The 8,222-nt window shown below is 50.2% G+C and overlaps 1 long non-coding RNA gene across 1 annotated transcript; it reads left to right on the forward strand.

The window, feature by feature from the left end:
• Positions 1–7,304: 7,304 nt before the first annotated feature.
• Positions 7,305–7,981, forward strand: LOC123346511. Its single transcript, XR_006573008.1, has 3 exons — positions 7,305–7,327; positions 7,628–7,817; positions 7,936–7,981. It is a non-coding gene; the product is annotated as an uncharacterized LOC123346511 (long non-coding RNA).
• Positions 7,982–8,222: the final 241 nt, after the last annotated feature.

Consider the following 8,222-nt stretch of genomic DNA (forward strand, 5'->3'; position numbering starts at 1 on the left):
TCTCCTGAGCAAAGTGACTATTTTGGGTGCAGTTACAATGGGTCCCTTCTAGTTGCAGGTGTAAAGTAGTGATGGGAGATGGGTTGAGGGCAGAACCGTGGGATACAGGAGCTGTAAAATGAAGAGACTACGCGACATTGCAGACGGAGATGCTATTTTCTTTTTTTGCTTTTCTCCCCTCTGCTGGGTTTAGTACCAAGGAAAAAGAAGTCACACGTCGGAGTCTACTGCCCTCCTGCGATGGAAAGTGAGTGAGAGCAGCGAGCCTGTGAGCATTGTTCAGGCAAGGCAAGAGCAGTCCATCTGGGAGTTGAGCAGAGGCCACTGTCACTAAGTGTCTGGTTTGGTGATTGCTCTGCTCACGGCTCAGCTCCTGGTAGGGACGTCCCATTAGCAAGGTCTGGGTTTGTAAGAAAAGGTTCCTAACTAGTGGTTATGAAGGAGACAAGGTCCCCATTTTCAGGGGCTGGTCATTTCTCTGGCCAGGAGGGGTGTGTCCTCTGCAGCAGAAGGTTGGATCCAGGGGGATGACTCCAGCTCGTGAGTTTCTTGACTCCCTCCCATGTTTTTTCTCTCTCTCTCTCTCTCCTCTAATGTGTTGGCCAACACACACTCTGTCTGTCTGTCTCTCTCTCTGTCTCTGTCCTTGCTTCTTCTTGTGCTGTCTCCCTTCATAGGACACGGATAGGAGTGCTAGGTGTGCATCCCCACCGGTTAGATCTCGGGCGCTATGAACAAATAGGAAATGAAAATCATGCGGGGCAGTGGGCGCTAGAGTGGAGCGGTGTCTGTGGATGTTGACTCAGTCTCTGTTCGAGTTGAGCGCATGTAGATGGGATGAGGGCAAGATTAAATGCACCAGTAGTGCTGTGTGTAGTGATGGTACTTACTTGACTTTATTAGTTTGCAGAGGAATCATCCAGGAGCCCTCGCCGGACGAGAATATGCAGAAGTGGACGTGAGCAGCCTGGACATCCTTCTAAGGAGACCTCAACAGTCCTCAGGTTTCTGCCTTCTGCCTAACTGGCTGTGAGTAAGCAGTGAGTGCTTGGAATTCCTCATCTGTACTCACTGTAATTTTCTTCATAGGCCGTTGCCTTCCTTGTTTGGTATGGGGCACTGTGGGATTAAGGCTGGGGAAGAGACCAGAGTCATACTTGCCAACTTTCACTGGGTAGATAAGAACCCTGAATTCACAATATTCCAAAAATCAAGCTAATCCTATTTCAAATAAGGCCAAAACAAGCCAATTCTGAAGAACCCCAACACTCAATGACTAGATCTCTCCTGGCGTGCAGTCTGGGACTGTGGTGGGTCCGTTGTGCACCCCTGACTCTCTCCCCCCATTTGCCCCTGCTTGCCGGAAGCAGCAAGTTACAACGAGCAATAAGCTACAGGCCAAAAACAAGCCCAATTTCTATGTTTTATTTTCCCCCTTGAGATTTGGTGTGTGTGACCAGAGTCTGCTGTGCAAAGTGACTATTTCGGGTGTCGTTGCAAGGGGTGCTTTCTACTTGCAGTCCTACCGGTGTAATGGGAATAGGTTTGAGGGTGGAGCCCCACTGTGTGCGGGAGGGGAAAATAAGAGCCTACCCAAAGTTGCTGACTGAAAGCGTAACTGATTTGTTTTTCCCCCTTGTGCTGGGTTTAGTAGCAAGAGAAAAGAAGTCACAGGTCAGAGTCTACTGCCCTCGTGCAATGGAAAGAGAGCAAGAGCGATGAGTCTGCAAGCATTGTTGATGCGACGCAGAAGGCGTCCATCTGGGAGCGGAACCGCCACCACTCTCAATGAGATAAGTGTCTTCTTTGGTGATTGCTCTGCTCAAAGCCCATCTTGCTCCTGGTAGGGACGCCCTGTTAGCTGGGGCTGGGTTTGTAAGAAAAGGTTCCTGACTAGTTGTGGTTACAAGGGAGACGATGTCCCCATTTTCAGGGGCTGCTCATGTCTCTGGCCAGGACCAGTGTGTCCTCTGCAGCATATTAGATCCAGGGGGATGACTCCAGCTGGTGAGTTTCTTGACTCCCTCCCATGTTTTTCTTTCTCTCTCTCTCTCTCCTCTAATGTGTTGGCCAACACACACTCTGTCTGTCTCTCACTCTCTCTCTGTCCTTGCCTCTTGTTGTGCTGTCTTCCTTCGTAGGACACTGGCAGGTGTGTTAGGTGTGCATCCCCACAGGCTAGGTCTTGTGAGCTATGAACAAGTAGGGGACCGAAATGATGCAGGGCAGTGGGCGCTAGAGTGAAGCGGTGACTGTAGGTGTTGACTGAGTCTCTGCTCTAGTGGGGCTGATGTGGGAGGCAGGGATGAGGGCAAGATTTCACGCACCAATTGAATTTTTTGTAGTGAGGGCTCTTGGTTGGCGTATTTGCTGCATTTGTAGAGGAATTGTCCTGGAGCAGCAGCCGGACGAGAAATTGGCAGACGTGGGCCTGTGAGGAGCCTGGACATTCTTCTAAGGAGACATGAACAGTCCTCAGCTTTCTGCCTCGTGCATAACTGGCTGTGGGTAAGTGGTCAGTGCTTGGAATTCCTCATCTGTACTTGCTGTGATTTTCTTCAGACTTTGTTTGCTTCCTTGTTGGGTGTGGGGCTCTTTGGGATTAAGGCTGGGGAAGGGACCAGAGTCACAATTGCTAACTTTCACTGGGAAAATAAGCACCCCGACTTTGACAATAAGCCAAAAATCAAGATAAACCCATTTGAAAACAAGGCCAAAACAAGCCAATCCCTAAGAACCCCAACACTCAATGACTAGATCTCCCCTGGCGTGCAGTCTGGGACTGTGGTGGGCCCGCTGAGCACCTCAACTAGCCGTCCCCTTTGCTCCTCCTTGTCCGTGCTTGCTGGAAGCAAAAAGCTACAAGAAGTAATAAGCTACAAGCCAAAAAGAAGCACAATTTCTACGTGTTTTCCCCACAGGTTTGGTGTGTCTGACCAGAGTCATCTGTGCAGAGTGACTATTTCAGGTGTCGTCGCAAGGGGTGCTTTCTACTTGTAGTCATAAAGGCGTGATGGGAGGAGGGTTCAGGGCAGAGCCCCACCATGTGGGAGAGGCAAAAAGAAGCGGCTACCCAACATTGCCAATTGAGATGGTGACTGACTTGTTTTCCCGCTGGATTTAGTACCAAGGGAAAAGAAGTGACAAGTCAGAGTCTACTGCCCTCATGCGATGGAAAGCGAGCGAGAGTGATGGGACTGCGAGAATTATTGATGCCTTGAAAAAGCCGTCCAACGGGGAATGGAACAGTCATCACTGTCAATGAGATAAGTGTCTGTCTTGGTGATTGCTCTGCTCACGGCCCACCTTGGTCCTGAAAGGGATGCCCCGTTCGCTGAGGCTGTGTTTGTAAGAAAAGGTTCCTGACTAGCTGTGGTTTTGAGAGAGAGAAGATCCCCATTTTTAGGGGCTGCTCAGTTTTCTGGCCAGGAGCAGTGTGTCCTACGCAGCAGAAGGTTGCATCTAGGAGAATGAGTCCAGGTGGTGAATTGCTTGCCTTTCTCTCGTGTTTCTCTCTTCTCTAGTGTGTTGGCCAACACGCTTTCTCAATCTGTCCTTGCCTTTCCTTGTGCTGTCTCCCTTCTTAGGATATTGGCAGGCGAGCTAGGTGTGCACCCCCACAGGTTGTGTCTTGGGAGCCATAAAGAAGTAGGAGGGGACAAAAATCATGCAGGGCAGTCGGTGCGAGACTGGAGCGGTGACTGTTGGTGTTGTGGGGCTAAGACAGATCGAAAGCGACGCAGGGAAGAGGGCCTTAATTGGGCTCTATGTAGTGCAGGAGTTCTCAAACTGGGGTTTAGGTCCCATCAGGGGGCCGCAAGGTTATTTGAGGGGTTGTGAAATGTCATCCTCCATACTAAACATCACTTTGCTTCCAGCATTTATAATGGTGTTGAATATACAAAAAGTGTTTTTAATTTATAAGGGGAGGGTCACACTCAGAAGCTTTCTATGTAAAAGGGATCATCAGTACAAAAGGTTGAGAACCACTGGTGTAGTGATAGTTCTTGCTTGCCTTTATTAGTTTGCAGAGGAATTGTCCAGGAGTCTCAGCTGGAGAAGAAGCTGGCAGAAGTGGACCTGAACTGCCTGGACATCCGTCTAAGGAGACATGAACAGTCCTCAGCTTTCTGCATTCTGGATAACTGGCTATGAGTAAGAAGTCAGTGTTTTCAATTCCTTATCTGTACTCACTCTTGTTTCCTTCACAGGCCGTGTGCTTCCTCGTTGGGTACGAGGCTCTTTGGGATTAAGGCTGGGGAAGGGACAAGAGTCTCCTGAGCAAAGTGACTATTTTGGGTGCAGTTAAAATGGGTCCCTTCTAGTTGCAGCTGTAAAGTAGTAATGGGAGATGGGTTAAGGGCGGAGCTGTGGGATACGGGAGATGTGAAATGAAGAGACTATGTGACATTGCAGACGGAGATGGTAATCTTTTATTTTTTTTCCTTCTTCCTTGGTTTTAAACCCAGCAGTCACACATCAGAGTCTACTGCCCTCATGCGATGGAAAGTGAGAGCAGCGAGCCTGTGAGCATTGTTCATGCCAGGCAACAGCCGTCAATGTGGGGGTTGAGCAGACGCCACTGTCAGTGAGAAGTGTCTGTTTTGCTGAGGGTTCTGCTCACAGCCCATATCAGTTTCTTGCCTTTCTCTGTGTTTCTCTCTCTCTCTCACTCTCTTCTCTAGTGTGTTGGCCAACACTCTCTGTCTCTGTCCTTGCCTCTCCTTGTGCTGTCTCCCTTCATAGGACACGGGCAGGAGTGCTAGGTGTGCATCCCCACAGGCTAGGTATCAGGAGCTATGAAGAAGTAGGAGGGGATGAAAATCATGCAGGGTAGTGGGCGCTAGAGTGGAGCAGTGACCGTCAGTGTTGACTCAGTCTCTGTTCATCGAGTCGGGCTGATGTAGATGAGATGGGAGAGGGAGGCAGGGATGAGGGCATTCATAGAGCTCTGTGTAGTGACAGTTCTTGTTTGGCTTTATTAGTTTGCAGAGGAATCGTCCAGGAGCCCCAGCCGGATGAGAATGTCAGAAGTGGACCTGAGCAGCCTGGACATCCTTCTAAGGAAACAAGAATAGTCCTCAGGTTTCTGCCTTCTGCATAACTGGCTGTGAGTAAGGGCTCAGTGCTTTGAACTCAGTCATCTGTACTCACTGTAGTATTCTTCATTGACCGTGTAGTTTCTTGTTGGGTAGAGGACTCTGTGGGATTAAGGGTGAGGAGGGGCCAGAGTCTGCTGTGCAGAGTGACTCTGTTGGGTGTTGTTGTAAGAGGTGCTTTGTACTTTTAGTCCTAAAGGTGTAATGGGTAGAGGGCGGAACCCCGCCGTGCGTGAGAGGGGAAAAGAAGAGCCTACAAGACATTTCTGACTGAGACGGTAGCTTACTTGTTTTATCCCCTGGTTTTAGTACCAAGCAAAAAGACGTCGCATGTCAAAGTCTACTGCCCCTATGAGTGAGAGTGACGAGACTGCGAGCGTTGTTGGTGCCAGGCAGGAGCCGTCCATCTGGGAGCAGAACAGCTGCTACTATCACTGAGATAAGTATCTGTTTTGCTGAGGGTTCTGCTCACGGCCCACCTGGCTACAGGTAGAGGCACCCCGTTAGGTGGGGCTGGGTTTGTAAGAAAAGGTTCCTGACTAGCTGTGGTTTTGAGGGAGACACGGTCCCCATTTTCAGGGGCTGATCATTTCTCTGGCCAGGGTCGGTGTGTCCTCGGCAGGAGAAGGTTAGATCCATGAGGATGACTCCAAGTGGTGAGTTGCTTGCCTTCCTCCTCTGTTTCTCTCTCTGTCTTCTCTACTCTACTCTACTGTGTTGGCCAACACACACGCTCTCGCTCTCGCGCTCTCTCTCTCTCGCTCTCCCCATAGGGCACGGGCAGGAGTGCTAGGTGTGCATCCCCTCAGGCTAGGTCTTGGGAGCTATGAACAAGTAGGAGGGGACAAAAATCATGCATCGTAGTGGGCGCTAGAGTGGAGGGGTCACTGTGGATGTTGACTGTCTCTCTTCAAGTGGGCCTGATGTAGATAGGATGGGAGAGGGAGGCAGGGATGAAGGCAAGATTACCTGCACCAATTGAATTTTGTGTAGTGATGGCCCTTGCTTCGCTCATTTCCTGCGCTTGCAGAGGAATTGTCCAGGCGCAGCAGCTGAAGGAGAAAGTGGCAGACGCAGACCTGAGGAGCCTGGACATCCTTCTAAGCAGACATGAATGGTCCTCAGATTTCTGCTTCCCGCACAACTGGCTGTGAGTGCTTGGAATCCCTCATCTGTACTGGCTCCGGTTTTGTTCAGAGGCTCTGAATTTCCTCATTGGACACGGTGCTCTGTGGGATTCAGACGAGGCAAAGGCACAAGTCTCCTGTGCAGAGTGAGTATTTTGGATGTAGGTGCAGTGGGCTGTTTTTTAGTTGTAGTGCTAAAGCTGTAATGGGAGGAGGGTTGAGGGCGGAGCCCTGAGGTGTGGTAGATGGGAGAAGAAGAACCTATGCACGTTGCAGACTGAGATGCTAACTGACTTGTTTTTCCCCCTAGTGCTGGGTTTAGTACCAAGTGCAGAGTCAGAGTCCACTCCGCACATGCCATGGAAAGGGAGCGAGAGCTGGGAGATTCTAAGCATTGTTGATGCCAGGGAAGAGCCAGCTGGGAGTGGAGCAAGGACCACTGTCAGTGAGATAAGTGTCTTGTTAGGTGAAGGCTCTGCTGAGGTTATGAGGGAGACAAGGTCCCTATTTTCAGGGGCTGCTCAGTCCTCTGGCCAGTACCGGTGTGTCCTCTGCAGCGGAAGGTTGGATCCAGGAGGATGACTCCAGGTGACAAGTTGCTTGCCTTCCTCCCGTGTTTCTCATTTTCTTGCTCTCTGTCTCTCTAGTGTGTTGGCCAACGCTCTCTCTTAATCTGTCCTTTCGTTTCCTTGTGCCATCTCCCTTCTTAGGACACAGGCAGGCCTGCGAGGTGTGCATCTCCACAGGTTAGGTCTTGAAAGCCCTGGAGTAGTAGAAGGGGACGAAAACCATGCGGGGTAATGGGTGCGAGAGTGGAGCAGTGACTGTCAGTGTTGAATCGGTCTCTGTTCAAGTGGGGCTGATGTAGATGGGATGGAAGAGGGAGGCAGGATTGAGGGCAACATTTCAAGCACCATTAGAGCTGTGTGTAGAGATGGCGCATGCTTGGCTTTTGCAGCTGCACTTCCAGAGGAATTGTCCAGGAGCTCGAGCCGGAGGAGAAACTGGCAGAGGTGGATCTGAGCAGCTTGGACATGGTTCTAACCAGACAGGAACAGTCCTCAGCTTTCTGCCTTCTGAACAACTGGCTGTGAGTAAGAGGTCAGTGCTTTCAATTCCTTTTCTGTACTCGCTGTAGTTTACTTCACAGGCCTTGTGCTTCCTTGCTGGGTACAGGACATTGTGGTATTAAGGCTGGGGAAGGGACAAGAGTCTCCTGAGCAAAGTGACTATTTTGGGTGCAGTTACAATGGATCCCTTCTAGTTACAGATGTAAAGTAGTAATAGGAGATGGTTTGATGGCAGAGCCGTGGGATATGGGAGATGTGAGATGAAGAGACTACGTGACATTGCAGATGGAGATGCTAATTTGTTTGTTTTTCTCTCCTCTGCTGGGTTTAGTACCAAGGAAAAATAAGTCACATGTCAGAGTCTACTGCCCTCATGCAATGGAAAGTGAGTGAGAGCAGCAAGCCTGTGAGCATTGTTCATGCCAGGCAAGAGCCGTTCATTTGGGAGCCAAGCAGATGCCACTGTCAGTGAGAAGTGTCTGTTTTGCTGAGGGTTCTGTTAACAGCCCATCTGACTCCAGGTACAGACACCCTGTTAGCTGGGGCTGGTTTGTCAGAAGAGTTTCCTGACTAGCTGGGGATACAAGGGAGACAAGGTCCCCATTTTCAGGGGCTTGTCATTTCTCTGTTCACACGCAGTGTCCTCCACTGGAGAAGGTTGGATCCAGGAGGATGACTCCAGATGGTGAGTTACTTGCCTTTCTCCTGTGTTTCTCTCTCTTCTCTAGTGTGTTGGCCAACACTCTCTTTCTCTCTCTGTCTCTGTCCTTGCCTCTCCTTGTGCCGTCTCCCTTCATAGAACAGGGGCAGGAGTGCTAGGTGTGCATCCCCACAGGCTTGGTCTCGGGAGCTATGAACAAGTAGGAGGGGATGAAAATCATGAAGGATAGTGGGTGCTAGAGTGGAGCAGTGTCTGTGGATGTTGA

This window comes from Mauremys mutica, chromosome 12, assembly GCF_020497125.1.
Source record: "Mauremys mutica isolate MM-2020 ecotype Southern chromosome 12, ASM2049712v1, whole genome shotgun sequence".
NCBI lineage: Eukaryota > Metazoa > Chordata > Testudines > Geoemydidae > Mauremys > Mauremys mutica.